The sequence below is a fragment of the Manis javanica genome, chromosome 14 (assembly GCF_040802235.1).
Source record: "Manis javanica isolate MJ-LG chromosome 14, MJ_LKY, whole genome shotgun sequence".
In the NCBI taxonomy this organism is placed as follows: Eukaryota; Metazoa; Chordata; class Mammalia; order Pholidota; family Manidae; genus Manis; species Manis javanica.
Window position 1 is genome coordinate 27,338,079 of NC_133169.1, and position 22,894 is coordinate 27,360,972.

Sequence of the window (22,894 nt, forward strand, 5' to 3'; positions counted from 1 at the left end):
TGAGCAAAAACAGTTTTATTGCTCACAGCTTGCTCAAATTCACTAGCCGGGCCTGGCCCCATTCATCTCCTCTGGCCACTTGCATTCTGCCCTCACAGCACTTCTTTACTTCCCACCTGTCCCTTCTGGGAGGAAATCCATTGGTGGGTCCTTGGTGACTGGCAGACACCAGGCCAATTACATACCAGGAACAGAGGGGAGGAGAGAATGGCCATTATCTCACCACCCCTTGCCCTGGAGGCTGTAGAAGGCTGCAGCAGTAAGCACCTATTGATATGTAAATGGAAAAGTTGAGGTGGGAGATCTTGGAAATTATACCATTTTCCCACAATCCACCTTTCTAAAATTCTTGCCTCATAAACTATTCTACCTCTCTATCATACCTGCCCCAGTAGGGTTATGCAGTACAAGAAACTTCCACTTTTCCTCTAATTGCTGCACCCATTCTTGTAACACATGTCTGGTAAAGTTGGTGCTTTGATCACTGTCCATCACCTGCAGTTGGCCATAGGCTGCAAAGAGATGCTCTAGGCCCATTTTAGTCATTTGCTGATCTGCACAATGTGCATGAAAAGCAACCAACAGGCCAATAGCTGTGTCCACACAAGTCATGGCATATTGATATCCTCCTGATATGGGCAGAAGCCCAATAGAGTCTATCTGCCACCTGACAAGGGGTATCGGCCCCTTACCTACTGTCCAATGTTGCTGCAGGACTTGGTGTAAATCCCTCTCAGAGCCCGCAAGGCACTCCTGCCAGGATCTGATGACTTCTTTGAAGGTCAAAGGCAGACCCCCACTAACAGGCTGTAGCACAAATTGTCTTTTGCCCTGTGTGCAAGAAATGCTGATGTAACCATTGGGCTACATCAGAGGTAGGCTTTCCTTTTAGTCAATACACCTGGGTCAATGTGTCTGCTTCATCATTCCCTAGGGATGAAAAAGGGAAATGGCTGGTAGGTGTTTTAGTTTGACCACAGGCCCATAGGTCTTGCTACAACTCTTGTCCCCAAATAGGCCAGTCACCACCATCCAGTTGGCATGGTACCGTGTTTGTAGCCAGAGGATCAAACCCGAATAGACGGACCAGCTGTCAGTGCAGACAACCATGGGTGACACTGAGCCATACTGCCCGCAGCTCAGACCACTGGCTGCTCTCCGCTCCACATCCTCCATTCGTATTTCTCAGTCTTTGGATGGAAAGCCACAGCCCTCTGCTTCAGGGGCTGTCCATGACTGAATTCACCTGTGAACCAAGCATGTTTTCTTCATTTGAATAACTATTTGCCATATTGTGCCATTTGTCAGGTTTTAGCTCTTGTGGAGACTTGAGAATGTGAATCTTTTCTATCTGTATTCCACAACCTTTTAAACCTGCATTGTCCTATAAAGTGTTCCAACAGATGTCATTAACTTGTCAATTAGTTCTATCAAGTAATTTGTAGTTGTACTCTTTTCCCTTCTGCCCATGTATTTGCAAAAGTGACGATCCACCACCGCCAATAATCTACATGTGCTCTTCATGGATGAGGGTCAGCTCTTCTCTTTAGCCAGTGAATGAGCTCATCTGGTGGGCTCCCTGTCTACTAGCACTTTGGAAGCAACTCTTCATTATCTGCCTTTATGTAACCACATATTTTGGGGGACTGTAAATGTAAAACATTCTTGATATCTTCAGATTTATAAACTAACATTCTTTTGCCTTTAGTATCATTAAATTAGTCTCCAAAGTGGCTCTATATTATATTCTGTCCCATCCATGTTGATTCTGATTATAATATCACCTCCTATGTGGGCCAGAAACCTAGAGTCAGGCTCACTGACCACACATCCTCTGAAGTTCTGCTATTGGATGGCTTACTTGTTTTCATCTTTACCACCTATCACCATGACTTCAAAATTTTGGGAAAAGTGTTCAGTACTTAATGTCAGGTATAATTTAAAATACCTTTAAAAGCTGAAAAAATGTTTCTAAATGTGTTGAAGCCTGTAAATCCCATTTCTTACCAAGTGCTGTTGGATATTGGATAAAGAGAGTGTATCTTAGTCAGAGAGTGAAGAATCAAGCTTTTTGAATGGCTGCATGGACCAGAGTCAGGCTCGCCTACAGTCTGCGGCACCAGCAGGAAAGGAACCAGCTTGGTCAGGAAGAGGACACAATGCCTCATGTACCTGGCCCAGCTGCCAGCTTCACCTATCTGGGCAGCGATCACCTGATGGGGACTCAAGACACTGCTCACATTTGGAGTGAGGGATCTACCCCACCCGGCCCCTCAAGCTTCTTTCACCTCCCGTGCTGCTAGTACGTTTCTCAGCAGCACGATCTCTGTTCTCAATAGCTTTTGTTCCTTTCTCAGAGCATCCCACAACTCATCTCCCTGTTCTTCCAATCAACAATAAAGTGAGTCTCTCTCCTTGATAACACTTTCCAATGCTGTGAGAAACAGCCACCCCACATATCCTGTCACCCTTATTTCTAACTTCTCCCTTATTTCATGGAGGGCAACTCCACTGCCTATGGTGTCCTTACCCTTCCCCAATTCTGGAGAGGGGCCCACTCTTCTAGGATGCACTTTACCGGACACCACATCCCCACAGGGGAATCCCCCTGGGTAAATCCCCACCACTCACAGGGGGATCCCCAGGGGAATTCACAGGGGGATTCCCCGGTGAGAACCCTGAGGCTGTGGGAGTCTGCATTAGTAAACACCTATTGATATGTAAATGGACTAAGGCCAGGAAGGAGATTCTGCAAATTCTGCCATTTATCCACACAGTATTCAGTCACATGACATCTATTTTTTTTAAAGGTACTAAATATCCAAACATCTTATTAATGGACAAATTATGAGCCTTCTGTAATTTCATATCTCACATTTTACACTGAATATCATTATATAATTTGAAACCAGTCTTTGTGCAAACTTTGTAATCAGTCCAACATTCTTTTTTTTTAAAGAACTATGACTTCCCCATTCTCTTACCATAGTTATCCCATTAAAGAATATTGATGCAAGATAACAGAAATTGTGTTCTTGTTTCCTTATTAGCTAGGATGTCTACAAGTATTTTCTATAAAATGAGGTAATAATGACTAACATGTTGAAATAAATTAGATATTAACCAAAGGAATCATTGCTTAGTAGGTAATAAATAGTACTTCTCTTTTGCCTCAAACATTGAATAATTATTCCAAGAAATGTTTGCCTTTACTAATTTCAACTTCTGTACCTTTATAACATATATTACTAAATAGTTCTTATGATTACTCAAGAAGTTAAATCCTTCTCCTCTTCACACATTACTCTCATAACCCTCACCTTCTCTTCCTAAATATTATGTATTTTCTAGTACAATGACATGGAAGATATTAGTCTTTGGAAAGGAAACTGGGTTTTATTACAGATTGGATCTTAAGATACGGCCATTTCACTTCTATGAGATTCCAATTGTATCACTTGTTAGTCCTTTTAACAATGTTTATCCATTTATGGCTTTATTCAATTTGAAAAATTGAGGCTGTTAGAGTTCAAGGTGTCCTTAAAGTCACATTGATACTACTGTAGATGTGCAATCATAAGAGTTACATTGTCCTTCTAGGTTGGGGTGAGAATTTAATAATATGTGTAACTGTTGAACCACTGTGCTGTATACTTGAAACCAATATAATATTGTGCATCAACTATTCCTCAATAAAAAGGTATTTTCTATGATTAATACTTTTCTCTAATAGAGAATACCATTTCATGGTAGCATTTTTGTTATTTGCATAGTAAATCTTTACAGAACAGCCATCTTATATTAAATATTTATTATTGAACATGTAATATCTAAGGAAAGTAACATTCAAAATTAAATATAAATCATTTCAGTATACACTTACTTTGCATTCTTTCATTTCACACATGGCTAATGTGCGTCAAAGCACATGTAAGTGTTTATAAGAGGTTACTATTGAATTTGGGAATCTTTTCCCAAATCACTGCTTTGTGAAATGAGTGCTAACTTATTTGTTCAGCTTACTATGTGAAACATTAAATTAGTTGATATGTGGTAAAATTATGTATCTCACATATGATAAAATTATTAATATATCATTAAAAGTGTGCAAACAATCATTTTAAAAAAGTCAGAGGCTTTTCACAGTAACAGTTATTTCTCTCATGCAGCAGCAGTTCAATAGAAGAATTTGTGGCAAGTAGCTCTCTAAGAAGGGCTACCCTTCCCCTTTGAACTCCTAACATCCCGTAGGACCTAGCTGCAGGAAGGAAAAAGAGGATCAGGCTGCAGAAAGTACAACCTCACTGTACAATTCTGGACAAGCAGTTGATCCAGTGCCAAAATTCAGGCACAAAGTTTCAAATAACTGCAAAAAGATGGACAATGTAAGCCAGTTGCATGCTCAGGATGAAGAAAAAAGCATAGAGCTACCTCTGTCATACGTGTAAAATTATGTATCTAAAATCTCATTTGCTGCAACATTAATGATCATTTCCATTGGATGTTGGGCTTGTGGGTGCTTTTAATTTTATTTTCATGCCTTTTGATATTCTCCAAATAGACCACAATTGGTGCACATTACTTTTAGTAAATGCAAGTGCCCCATTATTCTCTTTCACCTGCGTCCCTTCCTCCTCTCTTCCTCCTTCTCCCCTCCATCTGCTTTTGTTCCTCTTCTCCACCTTCTTCATCTCCTTCTTCCCTGTATCTCTGTTTCGCTCTTTTACAAGAGGCAGAGACAGGTTTCTTTCTCTTCCTAATTGTACTTCATCTCACAGCATTTTTTTTTCTTTATGATATTTGGAACGTTTCTCCAATACTGCACTGGAATCTCTTTTCATGTCTTATAGTAGAAACTGCATCCTTTTTTGAGATTCCAGGAAGTGATAGGGAGAAGACCTTCTTCATTCACAATGAACTTTTACATTGCACCATATTTCACATGAAGTTGCTAATTTAGACTTAGACATATTGTACCTACCATCACTGAATTTGCTCTCAGTCCAGTTCTCCCTTGTCAGTTCAATTTATGCTCCATTCTATGAATTTGCTGTTGGGAATTAACTTGCCTGATATTTGTACTAACTAATGGGCTCCTTGAAGATTAAAAAGTATATGTATATTCTATTGGGTATATCCTCTGGGCCAAAGACACACACTGCTGTAACACGCCCCCCCCTCACACACAGATATAGATGCAAGAACAGGTAGTTAAACAGTAAGCTATATAGAACTCATTTATTAAATACTTGTTTGATAAATAAGTATATATACTCTGTGACTTAAATCATATTTATATATGAAAATAGTCACTTTGCATATTAATTGATAAGCTAAATACTCAGAAGACCCTTATAAACAGCCAATAGTTGTATCTGTTTCTGTTCACATCTGAATTTCATGTAAAACTGCTACCAATTTGCCCTATTATGATGAATAATGAAATTCCAAATAGCAAAAATGAGTTGTCCTTACAAGAATAATTTTTTTGTTTTTTAACCGATTATAAATTTTAAAGTTCCAAGAAACTTTAATATAAATATAGTTTCTGAGATTCTCAGAGAATCTGAGTATTTTTAGTCATCTAGTTAAAGATGTGATGAGTAAAATGACAGCCTTTGTGTTCAGAAAATAGATTCACTTTCTGCATAAATGTAGTTAATACTCTGGTCCTCTTATTCTCTTATATTTTTGACAGAAAATAAATTTTTATACAATAGAACTTAACTTGGAAAATTGAATTACAGTTTTAAATAAAAATAATCATAAGTATAGGTTTAAAGAAGAAATGTTATTAAAGGAAAATATTGAAAATACATGTTCCATAATGAGTTAAAATTGATATTGTTTATTCTTGTAATGATAATATTTTGATTTTGTTATATTTTAATAGCAACAATTTTATATTTTGCTTTTGTTTTTTGATGGGCTATACAAATCTTTAAATGAAAATTCTGATAAAGGCATGTTGAGAATAATATTTACTAATATAAAATAATGCACACTTTATCACTTGCTTTTATATATGCAAATAATCTGTTTTGAAAATTAATTCAAACTCATATTAATATATATTTCATATTGCATAAGAATATTTAAAATAACTAATAAGTGTCATTATTATAATATCTTTTAGTTATAGATTGATCTATATGCTTATGGCTATTATGTGCTTCTTTTTAAATATATATAAGAACATCTAATCTTTTATATAAAAACTAAATTAGGGATTTGTTTACTACAGCTTCTGTCACTTTTGAATCTTGTCACTTATATCTTCATTAAATAAAAGGTTTTTTACTTTTTTAAATATAATATAGGTTTTGTCTTTAGACTAAGGAAACAAGTTACATCATACATATATGTATTTAAAATAAGTACTATCAGAGTTTTATGCAAGATGTCAGAAAAGGAGACTTCTAATTTTCCCTCTTCCCATGGATACACCAAAAAACAGCTACACATGGATCATTCTCTTTAAAAAAACCCCAGAAACTAGCTGAGACACTCCTACACATTGGAAAAATTAGAATATATGCACATATAAAGGGTGTGAAAAGCTGAAACAAATCCATGCCATAAACCTCTTATCCTGGCACAGCAACTTAAAATTGTGAGAGAACCCTCAACCCTCAGCTTCTCTCTGAGGAGTGAAGGGTTTGGAGGATACATTTAGGACCCTAAATTTAATGACTGCTATCCAAAGGATTGGTCTCCAAATCACCTAATTCAAAGAGCTGATGGGACTTGGAATGTATTAGTCCAATGGGACCATAACAAATAGAGGCAATTTTAAGTGGAAATAGGAGACTTCCCATGACTATCTTCCCAAGACCCATATAGAGAGAGCAGGCAAAAATCATAGCCCCCAGTTTTTCCCTGGAAGAGATATGAATGCATATTTTCCTGGCTACTGCCTAAGAATTAGATTTCCAATCAGCCAGCATCTGGGAACTGACAGGTATCCTCTGAGAGCCTGGAAAGAGTTGTGGGCCAAAACATGGAAATAAGCTAAGTGCTGGTAGGAAGATGAATGGATAAAAAGAAATTATACATACACACACACACACACACAATATTATTCGGCTTTAAAAATCTAGGAGTTCCTGTCATTTGTGACAGCATGAATGACACCAGAGGACATTACACTAAGTAAGCTAGACACACAGAAAAAAAGCCTGAATGCTTCCATACTACATGAAGAATATAAAAAAGTTAAACACATAGCAGTAGAGACTAAAGCCATGGTTACCAGGGGCAGAGAGGTGAGGAAAATGGGGAGATGTTGGTAAAAGTGTGAAAAGTTACAGTAATGTAATATGGATAAATCTGGAGAGCTGATCTACTGTGTTTGATACAGGAAATCTGCTAACAGTAGACTTAGGTGTTTTTGTCATGCTCAAAACACTGTAGCTGTGTGAAGAAATGATATGTTAAGTTGACTGTAGTAATCAATTCATTATGTATTCATATATCATATTACCATGTACATCTTAAATGTATGTATTTTTTTGATTTTTAAAAATTGATAACAATTTAAAAACAAAAAGAGTAATATCCCCCAATCAGAGAATACATATAATTTACAGGGAGACGTATTTAAGAGCAATATAAAGGAAGATTTCAAGAGTGAATTTTTTTAGGGCAATAAGGGATTGACAGTTTATCATAGGTTATTGACATACTGACCTACTCTGACTCAATGTTTGTGTCTCTCCAAAATTCATCAAGTTGATAACCAAACTCCAATGTGATGAAAGGATGTAGGGTGTTTGGGAAGTAATCACCTCATGAAGGTGTAACCCCCGTGAATGGGACTGACGACCTTAGGATCTCTGGAGAGCTCTCTCACCCCTTCCATGATGTGAATACACAGAGAATGGTTGGCCATCTGTGAACCAGCAAGTAGGCCTTCACCAGACACAATCTTCCAGAACCACTTGATTGGACTTTTCAGCCTCCAAGGCTGTGAGAAATAAGTATCAGTTGCTTGTAAGTAACCCAGTTTGTGTTGTTTGTTATACCAGCCTGAGAAAACTATGACAGAAATTACAATGTGTAGCTCACGAAATATCAGTGGATAGTTGAGATGAAATACAGTGAGTTGAGGATATAGTTTTCCAGGATGACAGAGATGCAACTCAAGATGAAAACGACAATCTTAAATTATAACTTTTCAAACATTTCTGAAACAAATGGAATTTCCCTGAAATAGGGGAGAGCTGAGAGGACTGGGCTTGTATTGTTAAAATTACAACTTTTCCAGAATTTCTCACCTGGCCTTAGTACATCTCCATGTGAATAGGTGTTTCCAAGGGGTGTAGAGAAGTAGTCCATTTCCATATCAATAGGTAATTAAAAGGGGAGAAAGGGCATATCAATATCAAAGAGGTTGACTGGGGTCCCTTTTTTTAGCTGGGTCATGAAAGACATGAGTGAGTACAACTGGATGACTGCTTGTAGGCAATAAAGAGGTTTCTCCACTTTATTTCTCCCTTTGACCAATTTCAGTACAAAGGTATTTTGTCCTGGGCCTGGAAAATATTTCCCCCCTGGAGTCACATCTGGTGGTAGTTTGCAGGACCTCTGAACCTGAAATCTCACTCCAAGGGTGTAACCTTTAGGCTGGCTGCACATAGAAAATGGTGGGGAGATACCCGGAACCACCCACTGTGGATGGTGGGGAGGCCCCAGTGGCTGCAGTGGTGGAGGCTGCAGTTTCACCTAGGAGCACCCTATATTTGGGGCTTCCAATTGGGTAGCCCCTATTGGGGAACTGGTCTAGATTAAAGCACCTTCCAGAGGGGGGGTTGGGACTTCCCCAGCATTAGGGAAGTGTGGAGACACTGGAAGCTGTGGAATTAGGTCCTCTCTGAGATAGAAGACTGCTCAGAGGCCCTGAGTGGCCATGTAGCAGCCTAGATTGTGGGATGTCTGTTACTCAAGATAGTGGAAAGGGTTATTGAAAAGAGAAAGTGACTTCAGCAGGAGAGAGACACACTGCAGCATTGCTTGGAGGAGCTGGACGATGACCTATGTGATGCCCTTAAGAAAGAGAATCAGTTATTGAGAAGACAGGTCGCTTTCCTGGAAGATACAGTTGTAGTGAGGGAAGAGGCAGCAGGAGAATCCATGGTTGCAGGAGGCAATGGGGGAAGGGGGAGGAAAGACTGGTGCCATCAGCCCTGGAGATGGTGGAGTAGATGTCATGAGAGGAAGAGGGTGTGGGGCCGAGGGCCAGACTTCTGTGGACACCACCCAAGGCAACAGTATATCCCATATTAAAGGCCTTTCAGTTTGTAGTTAAGAAAGTAAAAACACACCATCTGTAGGCTCTTCAGGGGGAAGAGTCACCCCTTCCACAGGATGTGCAGCACACCATGCTCCATGCCAATACCCAGGATGAGATGGCAGACATGAGCATCTGGTTTACAGGGAAGCCATGAGAACCTCTGCCTGCATGGTTTTTGCATATTTGGGATATGGGGGAAGAAGACATTGTTATGTTGGGTTCTGAAATGGGTAGACTGCTTCCCTGATGACTCACCCTTCCTTCCAGCAGGTGCAAAGTGCCCATCACATCTCAGGGAATCAGACACTTCTGGATTAGCTGACAGCTGCCATCAGGGCAGTTTGGCCTAATCAGGGTGATTTACCATTCTTACCCACTAGCTGGAAAATGTATGCTGAGCTACAGTAGGTGTTATGGGAGCTGGGCATGAAAAATATCATCTATAATATAGACCCCCAGGGCCCTGATGAGGAGTTGTTCACCAAAGGAATGATAAATCTAGTGCTCCATTCACCTACCTACCTCTTTTTGGGTCCCTAGTGACTATTCTTGCCCCCCACATAGGACAACCCATAAATGAGGCTACTTGTACTTTAGCAGATCTGGGCCAAGTTGAAACAATAAGAGCATGGAAAGAAGTATGGGCTACCACTGAAAGGAGAGGTACAAAGGGCCCCATGAAGGTCTCAAGAACCCAGATGTGGGTTGATTCTATAAAGGTGGGGGTAGTGAAAGAAAAACTTGATTGGAAGCCTGATAGGATCCTGTTAGAACTGTGGCACTAATTAAAGCCAGAGCAGAAGTTCCAGCCCCTGAAGTCCAGGACATGGCAGCTGGAGTAAAAGCCTCATATCCAGCCTATGCCCCTGCAAGACTTCCTGGGGTACAGTACTTAGGCTCCGTCTGAGCCCTCACCCCCACAAGAGGATGATTGGGCATCACAGTTTGACTGAGGTGGGTGTCAAGGCCCCCACCTTGGGGAAGGAGGTGGGGACCATAGGCCACATGTAGAATTGGCAATTCATTGGTCCCCTTAGAATGTACAATGTGTCCTGGTGCTGGTGGACACAGGAGCTGAATGTTCTCTGATTTATGGCAACCCTGAGTGTTATCATGGAACTGCTGCTGTGATAGATGGCTATGGGGGAAAGGCAATTAGAGTGAAGAAAGCCCAAATCCCATTGGGGATAGGATGTTTACCCCCAATGGAGTGTACTGTGTACATTTCTCCAATCCCTGAATATATTCAAGTGGATATCCTGCAAGGCCTGTGGTTACAGACCACTGCAGGTGAGTTCAGACTGAGCATACATGTGATAAAGGCAGTTCTGAGGGGATATGCTCAGCATTCATCTGTAGCTGTGCCTAGACCTTGGCAGGTGACAAATACTAAGCAGTATGAATTGCATGGGAGACACAAGGATATTGGAGAAACTACAGGAGTTGAAGAAAGTGTGCATCATAAATGTCACTCATAATCCATTTAATTCCCTGTTGTGCAAAGTGAAAAAGCCAGACGGCTCCTGGTATAAGACCATGGATTAGAAGGAATTGAATAAAAAGTAACACCCACTTTGCATGTTGCTGTCCCCTCCAGCAGCCTTATGGACACCCTCATTTTTGAACTAGGGATAGATCATTATGTTGTGGATCTTGCTAATGTTTTCTTCTCTATTGACATAGCACAGGAAAGTCAGGAACAGTTTGATTCACATGGAAGGCCAGCAGAGGACATTCACTGTCCTTCCACAGGGACACCTCCACAGTCCTACCATTGGTCATCGACTTGTAGCCCAGGACTTAGCCACCTAGAAGAAACCACAAACAGTGTGGCTGTATCACTACATTTATGGTATTATGTTCACATCTAATTCTCTTGAAGATTTAGAAGGGACTGTTCCTAGATTGATGCAACGTCTCCAGGAGAAAGGATGGGCTGTGAACAGCACCAAGGTTCAGGGACTTGGTTGGTCTGTAAAATTATTGGGAGTTGTCTGGTCGGGTAAAACTAAAGTTATCCCAGAAGCAGTAATAGACAAGGTCCAGGCTTTCTCTACTCCTCACACTGTGGCAGTATTACAATAGTTTTTTAATTTTGGGGGCTAATGGAGACTGTTTATCCAGCATTTGGCACAAATTCTGAAGCCTGTATACTCATAGGTATGAAAGGGAATCAATGGGACAAGATGAAACATGTGCAGCTGCTTTTACTGCTGCTAAGCGAGTAGTCAAGGTTGTACAGGCCTTTAATGTAATGGACTCATCAAGGCCCTGTGAGCTAAATGTTCATGTAACCAAAGATGGTTATGGATGGGGCGTTTGGCAGCAGGTTGAATGGATACACCAGCCTATTGGATTCTGGTCACAACTATGGAAAGGAGCAGACGTCTGTTACACCTTGATAGAGGAGCAACTAACTGGCTGCTGTGTACCACACCTTGCTGGCTACATAGCTAATCACTGCAATAGCTCTGATGAAGGTAATAAACACATATCCCATCACAGGTTCAGTGTCAGACTGGAACTAAAGGTCACAGAGTGGCACAAAACAGACACCTACACTGGCCAAATGGGGCCCATACTTACAGCAATGTAGCATCCTCTTCAATAGCCCCTTCATTGGAGAATTCCAACATACTGGGCCAGTGGTGTATACTAGTGAAAAGCAGGAAGAACTTGCTTTTCAGCCATTAGTAGCCAATGGTCCTTATTGGGAGGGAAAATCCCCTATTCCTGAGGATGTTTCGTATACAGACATGTCCAGTCATGAAGGGTTGTGGCTTTCCATCCTAAGACTGAGACACTATGAATGGAGGATAGAGAAGAAAAGAGCAGCCAATGGGCTGAGCTGCGGGCAGTATGGCTCGTGATCACCCAGGAGTCCTCCCCATAGTTGTCTGCATTGACAGCTCTTCTGTCTATTGGGTTTGATCCTGTGGCTACCAACATGGTACCATGCCAGCTGGATGCTTGGTCACCTGCTCCCTTGGGGGCTAGAGCTGTGGCAAGACCTATAGGCCTTTGGTCAGACTAAGACTGTTACTATATATCATGTGACTGGTTATTTGATTTTGGCATCCCCAGGTAATGATGAAGTCATCACATTATCCCAGGTATGTTGGCTAGAAAGAAAGCCTGCCTCTGATGCAGCCCAATGGTTACATCAGCATTTGTTGCATGTGGGGCAAATGACAATGTGAGTTGTAGCCCATCAGGGGGCTTGCCATTGACATTTGAAAAGTCAGCAAAGCCCAGAAGGAGTGCCTGCATACTCTAAAAGGGACTTACATTGAGTCCTGCAGCAACATGGGACAATAGTAAAGGGGCCAATACCCCTTGTCAGGTGGCAGACAAACTATATTGGGCCTGTGCCCATATCACAGGACATCAGTATGCCATGACTTGTGTGGACACAGCTACTAGACTGCTGGTTGTTTTACCTGCACATCATGCACATCAACAAACCATCAAAAAGGGCCTAAAACATCTCTTTTCAGCCTATGGCTAGACACAGGTAATTGAGGGTGATCAAGGCACCCACTTTACTGAACATGTGTTATAAGAATAGGGGCAACAATTAGGAATAATGTGGAGTTTTATGTACCATATAACCCTACTGGGGCAGGCACGATAGAGAGGTACAATGGTTTGTTGAAATCTGTCCTGAAGTCAGATACCAATAGTCTACCAGGCTGGTCAGTTCACTTATGGACAGTACTGTGCCTTTAAATGAGAAGCCCTGAGCCTTGAGAGCTGTGGAGATGCTAAAACATATTACTGCCTCTCCCATACAACTGTATGTGCAAACCAAAGAGGAGTTATTAAAGCCAGGATATGACCAGCAGAGCAACATCTGGCTGCCAGCCTCAAGTGCATTAAACCCTGGAGACCCTGTTGAGTGGACATGGTCCTGGACATTTGACACATGGACCAGGGATGGTTGGCCCTTATGGTACCTTGGGAAAAAAGCCTGGAAGCTGGCCTCCTGTGTGTTCCTGAAGTAAGAGCAAAGTGGCCCCCAAAGATCATGGTAGTGTACCCAAAATGTTTTGGAGGGAAGATCAGCTTACTGGGAAGTTTTGTTTTATCTTTATAGCCAGTGCATGTACCTTCTGTAGCCTATATATTGAGCCATGTGTAACTCCCACAGGGAGAGGAGTGAAATTCTGGTATACTAGTCCAGGGAAGGATCCCATTCCTACCACTATCCTATCACAGGGCCACTATCTTGCATGCATCCTACCTGATGGACAAGATTTGCCTATTTGGTGTCATTGAAACATGTATCTTATTGCCCTTAAGGTTATTTTCTTCTAGAGACCCTGTGGCCTGAATGAACCCCCTGGCTGCAGCTGCTGTGTGATGACTGCTCTGAACTCCCTGTTCAACTACTGACTGCCTGTGGAACAGGTGAGCTAAGGACTTAATTTCATAGGACTTTGAATCTAGTTGAATCCTGTGGCTTGAAGATTTTCATGATTTTATTGCTGTTGCTATTTATTGTATGTTATTAGTCTGGTTACAATCCTCCAGTTTTCTTGCACAGGGGCTATTTCAGAAAATGGGGAATGAGTGGATTGTGAGGCAAGATTTCTGGAGAGGTGACCTGTGGGTAAAATTGCAATATTTCCTGAATCTCTTGGCTGGCCTTAGTGTATCTCCATATCAATAGGTGTTTCCAGGGGGTGGAGAGAAGTAGTCCATCTCCATATCAATAGGTAATTACAAGGGGGAGCAAGAGCATATCTTGATGGGAGAGGTTGGTTGGGGCCCATTTTTGCAGCTGGGTTGTGAAACACAGGAGAGCAGAAGTGGACGACTGCTTGTAATCAATAAATTGGTTTCTCCCACTTTATTTCTTCTTTGACTGATTTTGGTTGAAAGGTATTTTGCTTCAGGCTGGGGAAATATTTTCCCCCCAGAGTTGCAGCTGGTTTTTTTTTTTTTTTTTGAGAGGGCATCTCTCATATTTATTGATCAAAAGGTTGTTAACAACAATAAAATTCTGTATAGGGGGGTCAATGCTCAATGCACAATCATTAATCCATCTCAAGCCTAGTTCTCGTCAGTCTCCAATCTTCTGAAGCATAACGAACAAGTTCTTACATGGTGAACGAATTCTTACATAGTGAATAAGTTCTTACATGGTGAACAGTGCAAGGGCAGTCATCACAGAAACTTTCGGTTTTGATCACGCATTATGAACTATAAACAATCAGGTCAAATATGAATATTCATTTGATTTTTATACTTGATTTATATGTGGATCCCACATTTCTCCCTTTATTGTTACTATTATTTTTATTTTTAATAAACTGCTAAAGTGGTAGGTAGATGCAAGATAAAGATAGAAAACATAGTTTAGTGTTGTAAGAGAGCAATTGTAGATGATCAGGTGTGTGCCTGTAGACTATGTGCTAATCCAAGCTAGACAAGGGCAATAAAACATCCATGGATGCAGAAGCTTTCTCTCAACACGGGGGGGGGGGTGAGTTTCTAACCTTCACCACAGTTGTTCCCCAATTTCTCACCTGATGGCCCCCCTGTGACTGTGCCTGTCTTAGGTTGTTCCTCCCTTGAGAAATCTTACCCGTCTCTGGCTAACCAGTCATCTTCCAGGGCCATACAGGGAGATGTAAAGTTGGTAAGTGAGAGGGAAGCCATATTGTTTGAAAAGGTTAGCTTTTTACTTCTTTGAAGATTTATGCCCTGTGGCTTCTATGCCCAGCACTTGTCTCGAGGTATCTTTACCACCTGGAGGAATTATGATACTCGGTAAATTCGATATGAGGCACGAATTCTATTTAAGGGTTGTAATTAGGAAGGAAGAAGAAAAGCTATAGAGGTAGCATATGGAAGAAAACATGGGAGGATTGATTATTTCTTTGATGTATCTTCTTGTAGAGTACCTTAAGTATGTATAGGTTTTAAACTACTAACTAACTTGTGCACACATATTAACATAATAGGAATACGGTGACATAAACAAAGCAAATCTATAATTACCATCCATCTCCAGTGAAGTCAAGAAAACCATTTAGGCACCCTAGGCATTTGTGAAAATTGGTCTATGATATGATGGATATTGTCCAACTGTACTTGAACAGTCTGAGAGAAGTCAGACAAATTAAAGCAACCCATTTCTGGGATCTGTTCACATCCCATATGTTCTTTTAACCATAGATAGTCTATAGTCGTAAGATTTTGGAGCGCTACAACTTGCATCCCTCCCAACTCCTGATTGAGTTCCAACAGTACAGTTCTGGTCAAATTTGTCGTCTCACTGTATGCACATGCCAGCCTAGACATCTTCCTCCTCATTCCAATAGCAAGTTCAGGAAATGGTGGGGTGGATGCAGCCACAACCGCAACATCGCCCGCATCCCTGTGGAGGCCTTTTGATGATCATCCCCCGGCACGAGTCCTCCAGAGGGTGCTGATGCCGGAAGCTCCTCCTCATATCATATCTTAGTTCATTTTCTGGGTATCCAAGCTAGGCCTTGATCTTCTGCATAGAAACAAACAGACCCTTTGCCCACACTTTGACATGGCCTCTATACCACTGTGTAGAACTCATTGGAGGTCAGCACACAGGAACTGATTTATTTATTTATTTATTTATTTTTGTTAAGAGAAAGGAATATTATCAGAAAAGAGTATCTCCATCGCTGATCATCTGACACCCTTTAAGTGATGAAAATTAAGGATAATTAAAGCAAGCATTAATTTTTGATTTACCAATTGTTTAATCCTATCAAGGAGTAATCCCCCTTTTCTTTCTTTTTTTTTAAAATCTTTAATCTACACTTACATAAAGAATACTATGTTTCTATGCTCTCCCCTATATCAGCTCCCCGCTAAAAACCACATTACGGTCACTGTCCATCAGCATAGAAAAATGTAGAATCACTACATGTCCTCTCTGTGTTGTACAGCCCTCCCTCCCCTTTCACCCTACCCCCATGCATGCTAATCTTAATAACCCCCTTCTTCTCCCCCCCATTGTCCCTCCCTACCCACCCATCCTCCCCAGTACCTTTCCCTTTGGTACCTGTTAGTCCATTCTTGGGTTCTGTGATTCTGCTGCTGTTTTGTTCCTTCAGTTTTTCCTTTGTTCTTATACTCCACACATGAGTGAAATCATTTGGTATTTCTCTTTCTCCGCTTGGCTTATTTCACTGAGCATAATACTCTCCAGCTCCATCCATGTTGCTGCAAATGGTAGGATTTTTCCTCTTCTTATGGCTGAGTAGTATTCCATTGTGTATGTGTACCACATCTTTACCCATTCATCTACCGATGGACATTTAGGTTGCTACCAATTCTTGGCTATTGTAAATAACGCTGAGATAAACATAGGGGTCCATCTGTCTTTCTCAAACTTGATTGCTGCGTTCGTAGGATAAATTCCTAGGAGTGGAATTTCTGGGTCAAATGGTAAGTCTGTTTTGAGCATTTTGATGAACCTCCATACTGCTTTCCACAATAGTTGAACTAATTTACATTCCCACCAGCAGTGTAGGAGGGTTCCCCTTTCTCCACAGCCTCGCCAACATTTGTTGTTGTTTGTCTTTTGGATGGCAGCTATCCTTACTGGTGTGAGGTGATACCTCATTGTAGTTTTAATTTGCATTTCTCTGATAATTAGCTATGTGGAGCATCTTTTCATGTGTCTGTTGGCCATCTGTATTTCTTTTTTAGAGAACTGTCTATTCAGTTCCTCTGTCCATTTTTTAATTGGGTTATTTGTTTTTTGTTTATTCAGGCGTGTGAGCTCTTTATATATTCTGGACATCAAGCCTTTATCGGATCTGTCATTTTCAAATATATTCTCCCATACTGTAGGGTTCCTTTTTGTTCTATTGATGGTGTCTTTTGTTGCACAGAAGCTTTTCAGCTTAATGTAGTCCTACTCGCTCATTTTTGCTGTTGTTTTCCTTGCCTGGGGAGATATGTTCAAGAAGAGGTCACTCATGTTTATGTCTAAGAGGTTTTTGCCTATGTTTTTTTCCAAGAGTTTAATGATTTCATGATTTACATTCAGGTCTTTGATCCATTTTGAGTTTACCTTTGTATATGGGGTTAGACAATGGTCCAGTTTCATTCTCCTACATGTAGCTGTCCAGTTTTGCCAGAACCATCTGTTGAAGAGACTGTCATTTTGCCATTGTATGTCCATGGCTCCTTTATCAAATATTAATTGACCATATATGTTTGGGTTAATTTCTGGGGTCTCTAATCTGTTCCACTGGTCTGTGGCTCTATTCTTGTGCCAGTACCAAATTGTCTTGATTACTATGGCTTTGTAGTAGAGCTTGAAGTTGGAGAGTCAGATGCCCCCTACTTTATTCTTCTTTCTCAGGATTGCTTTGGCTATTCGGGGTCTTTGGTGTTTCCATATAAATTTTTGAATTATTTGTTCCAATTCATTGAAGAATGTTGCTGGTAATTTGAGAGGGATTGCTTCAAATCTTTATATTGCTTTGGGCAGGATGGCCATTTTGATGATATTAATTCTTCCTAGCCATGAGAAGGGGATGAGTTTCCATTTGTTAGTGTCCCCTTTAATTTCTCTTAAGAGTGACTTGTAGTTTTCAGAGTATAAGTCTTTCACTTCTTTGTTTAGGTTTGTTCCTAGGTATTTTATTCTTTTTGAATGGAATTGAATGGTGAATGGAATTGTTTTCCTGATTTCTCTTTCTATTGGTTTATTGTTAGTGTATAGGAAAGCTACAGATTTCTGTGTGTGAATTTTGTATCCTGCAACTTTGCTGTATTCCAGTATCAGTTGTAGTAGTTTTGGAGTGGAGTCTTTAGGGTTTCTTATGTACAGTATCATATCATCTACAAATAGTGACAGTTTAACTTCTTCTTTACCAATCTGGATTCCTTGTATTTCTTTGTTCTGTCTGATTGCCAAGGAAAGGACATCTAGTACTATGTTAAATAACAGGGGGAGAGTGGGCATCCCTGTCTGGTTCCCGATCTCACAGGATATGCTTTCAGTTTCTCGCAGTTCAGTATATTGCTGGCTGTGGGTTTATCATATATGGCCTTTATTATGTTGAGGTACTTGCCCTCTCTTCCCGTTTTTTATCTTGAATGGATGTTGAATTTTGTCAAATGCGTTTTCAGCATCTATGGAGATGATCCTGTGGTTTTTGTCTTTCTTTTTGTTGATGTGGTGGATGATGTTGATGGATTTTCGAATGTTGTACCATCCTTGCATCCCTGGGATGAATCCCACTTGGTCATGGTGTATGATCCTTTTGATATACTGTTGAATTCTGTTTGCTAATATTTTATTGAGTATTTTTGCATTTATATTCATCAGGGATATTGGTCTGTAATTTTCTTTTTTGATGGGATCTTTGCCTGTTTTTGGTATAAGGGTGATGTTGGCTTCATAGAATGAGTTTGGGAGTATTCCCTCCTCTTCTATTTTTTGGAACACTTTTAGGAGAAAGGGTATTATGTCTTCTCTGTGTGTCTGATGAAATTCTGAGGGAAATCCGTCCGGCCCTGGGCTTTTGTTCGTGGGTAGTTTTTTGATTACCGTTTCAATTTCTTTGCTCGTAATTGGTTTGTTTAACTTTTGTGTTTCTTCCTTGGTCAGTCTTAGGAGGTTGTGTTTTTCTAGGAAGTTGTCCATTTCTTCTAGGTTTTCCAGCTTGTTGGCATATAGGTTTTCATAGTAGTCTTTAATAATTCTGTGTATTTCTGTGGAGTCTGTCATGATTGTTCCATTCTCGCTTCTGATTATGTTGATTTGTGTTGATTCTCTTTTTCTCATAATAAGTTTGGCTAGAGGCTTATCTATTTTGTTTATTTTCTCAAAGAAACAGCTCTGCTTTCATTGATTTTTGCTATTGTTTTATTCTTCTCAATTTTATTTATTTCTTCTCTGATCTTTATTATGTCCCTCCTTCTGCTGACTTTAGGCCTCATTTGCTCTTCTTTTTCCAGTTTCAATAGTTGTGATGTTAGACTATTCATTTGGGATTGTTCTTCCTTCTTCAGGTGTGCCTGGATCTCTATATACTTTCCTCTTAAGATTGCGTTCGCTGCATCCCACAGAAGTTGGGGTTTAGTGTTGTTGTTGTCATTTGTTTCTATATATTCCTTGATCTCTATTTTGATTTGTTCATTCATCCATTGATTATTTAGAAACATGTTGTTAAGCCTCCATGTGTTTGTGAGCCTTTTTGTTTTCTTTGTAGAATTTATTTCTAGTTTTACACCTTTGTTGTCTGAAAAATTGGTTGGTAGAGTTTCAATACTTTGGAATTTACAAAGGCTCTTTTTGTGAGCTAGTATGTGGTCTATTCTGGAGAATGTTCCATGGGCACTTGAGAAGAATGTATATCCTGTTGCTTTTGGATGTATAGTTCTACAGATGTCTGTTAGGTCCATCTGTTCTTGTGCGTTGTTCAATGTCTGTGTGTCCTTACTTATTTTCTGCCCAGTTGATCTATCCTTTGAGGTGAGTGGTGTGTTGAAGTCTCCTAAGATGAATGCATTGCAGTCTATTTCCCTCTTTAGTTCTGTTAGTATTTGTTTCACAAATGCTGGTGCTCCTGTGTTGGGTGTATATATATTTAGAATGGTTATATCCTCTTGTTGGACTAAGCCCTTTATCATTATGTAGTATCCTTCTTTATCTCTTGTTACTTTCTTTGTTTTGAAGTCTATTTTGTCTGATATTAGTACTGTAACCCCTGCTTTCCTCTCACTGTTGTTTGCCTGAAATATGTATTTCCATCCTTTGACTTTTAGTCTGTGCTTGTCTTTGGTTTTGAGGTTAGTTTCTTGTAAGCAGCATACAGATGGGTCTTGCTGTTTTATCCATTCTATTACTCTGTGTCTTTTGATTTGTGCATTAAGTCCATTTACATTTAGGGGGACTACTGAGAGATATGTACTTATTGCCATTGCAGGCTTTAGATTCGTGGTTACCAAAGGTTCAAGGTTAGCTTCTTTAGTATCTTACTGCCTAACTTAGCTTGCTTATTGAGCTGTTATATTCACTGTCTGGTGATTCTTTTCTTCTCTCCCTTCTTATTCCTCCTCCTCCCTTCTTCATATGTTGTTTGTTTTGTTCTGTGCTCTTTTTAGGAGTGCTCCCATCTAGAGAATTCCCTGTAAGATGCCCTGTAGAGGTGGTTTGTGGGAAACAAATTCCGTCAGCTTTTGCATGTCTGGGAGTTGTTTAATCCCACCATCATATTTAAATGATAGTTGTGCTGGATCCAGTATCCTGGGTTCAAGGCCCTTCTGTTTCATTGCATTAAATATATCATGCCATTCTCTTCTGGCCTGTAGGGTTTCTGTCGAGATGTCTGATGTTAGCCTGATGGGTTTTCCTTTATAGTTGACTTTTTTCTCTCTAGCTGCCTTTAAAACTCTTTCCTTGTCCTTGATCCTTGCCATTTTAATTATTATGTGTCTTGGTGTTTTCCTCCTTGGATCCTTTCTCTTGGGCGTTCTGTGTATTTCCATGGTCTGTTCGATTATTTCCTCCCCCAGTTTTGGGAAGTTTTCAGCAATTATTTCTTCAAAGAGATTTTCTATCCCTTTTCCTCTTTCTTCTTCTTCTGGTACCCCTATAATAAAATATTATTCCTTTTGGATTGGTCACATAGTTCTCTTAGTGTTGTTTCGTTCCTGGAGATCCTTTTATCTCTCTCTATGTCAGCTTCTATACATTCCTGTTCTCTGGTTTCTATTCCTTCACTGGCCTCTTGTGTCTTATCCATTCTGCTTATTAATCCTTTCTGGGATTTTTTCACTTCTGTGATCTCCTTCCTGACATCTGTGATCTCCCTCTGGACTTCATCCCATTGCTCTTGCATTTTTCTCTGCATCTCATCCCATTGCTCTTGTATTTTTCTCTGCATCTCTGTCAGCATGTTCATGATTTTCATTTTGAATTCTTTTTCAGGAGGACTGGTTAGGTCTGTCTCCTCGGGTATTGTCTCTGTGATCTTTGTCTGCCTGTAGTTTTGCCTTTTCTTGGTGACAGAGATAGTTTGCAGAGCTGGCACGAGTGACAGCTGGAAGAACTTTCCTTCTTGTTGGTTTGTGGCCTTCCTCTCCTGGGAGAATAGCGACCCCTAGTGGCTTATGCTTGGCAGCTGTGAGCAGACAAGGCTTTTGCTTCCTGCCTGGTTGGATTGGAGTTTATCTCCACTGTTGCTGTGCGCGTGGCCTGGCTGGGGCTGCTCCTCCAAAATAGTGGAGCCCCATTGGAGGGGGAGCGGCCGGGAGGCTATTTATCTCCGTAATGGGCCTCTGTGCTCCCTGTTGCCCAGTTGGTTAGAGTGCCCAAAGATCCCCAGATTCCCTGCCTCTGGGCTAAGTGTCCTGTCCTGCCCCTTTAAGACTTCCAAAAAGCACTCTCTAAACCAAAACAACAACAGCTACAATGAAAGAGAAAAAAAAAAAGTAAAAAACATGCGATTTTCTTTGTCCTCAGTTGCCGGTCTCAGGCACCCGCTCACCCATCTTGCTGCCCTGTTTCCCTTGTATTGGGGTCCCTGTCCTCTTAAGGCTTTCAAAAAGCTCTCACCAAAAAAAAAGGAAAAAATGTACGATTTTCTTTGTCCTCAGGTGCCCATCTCAGGCACCTGCTCACTGGTCTTGCTGCCCTGTTTCCCTAGTATGGGGTCCCTGTCCCTTTAAGGCTTCCAAAAAACACTCACCAAAAAAAAAAAAAGGGAGAAATGCGCGATATTGTTTGTCCTCAGGCGCCGGTCTCAGGCACCCGCTCACCGGTCTTGCTGCCCTGTTTCCCTAGTATTGGCGTCCCTGTGCCTTTAAAGCTTCCAGCAACCACTCGCCAAAAGAAAAGGGAAAAACGCGTGATTTTCTTTGTCCTCAGGCACCCGCTCACCAGTCTTACTGCCCTGTTTCCCTGGTATTGGGCTCCCTGTCCCTTTAAGGCTTCCAAAAAGCACTCGCCAAAAAAAATGAAAAAAACCACTCCAGTTTCTTTCCACCCCCTGGGAGCTGGGGGGAGGGGCGCTCAGGTCCTGCCTGGCCGGGGCTTGTATCTTACCTCCTTCGCAAGGCGCTGGGTTCTCGCAGGTGTGGATGTGGTCTGGATGTTGTCCCATGTCCTCTGGTCTCTATTTTAGGAAGTTGTCTTTGTTATATTTTCATAATTCTATGTGGTTTTGGGAGGAGAGTTCTTCTGCTCTACTCACTCTGCCATCCTGGCTCTGCCTCTGGTTTTTTTTTTATAGCCTAACACAACATATCCTTGTCCTATGAATATAGATACAGTCCTGAGAAAGGCACCTTTTCATAGAATGCTGCTAAGGAATGGGAAATATGTGAATGACAGTGACTTTCTCCCTATAACTTCTAAATTGAACAACTTCTGCCTACTAGTTAGGAAAATAACTGCTTCATTATCATAAAAGTTGTATGTATTCTTATATTTTGAAAAGACTATTGCAGTAAAGGTATTTTGATACATTTCCATAATCTCACTGAGATAGGGAAGCATCAGGGAATAATAAACCCTGCCAGTTAGAGTACAGTGTGGGCCCTGGAAAAAGAGAGTCTTACTGAGACTCCAGGAATGTAGAGAAAAAACAG

General features: G+C 40.7%; 1 pseudogene; it reads right to left on the bottom strand.

Moving 5' to 3' along the window:
• Positions 1-1,219: 1,219 nt before the first annotated feature.
• On the bottom strand, positions 1,220-11,928 carry LOC108399728 (disintegrin and metalloproteinase domain-containing protein 17-like; annotated as a pseudogene).
• Between the last annotated feature and the right edge of the window lie 10,966 nt (positions 11,929-22,894).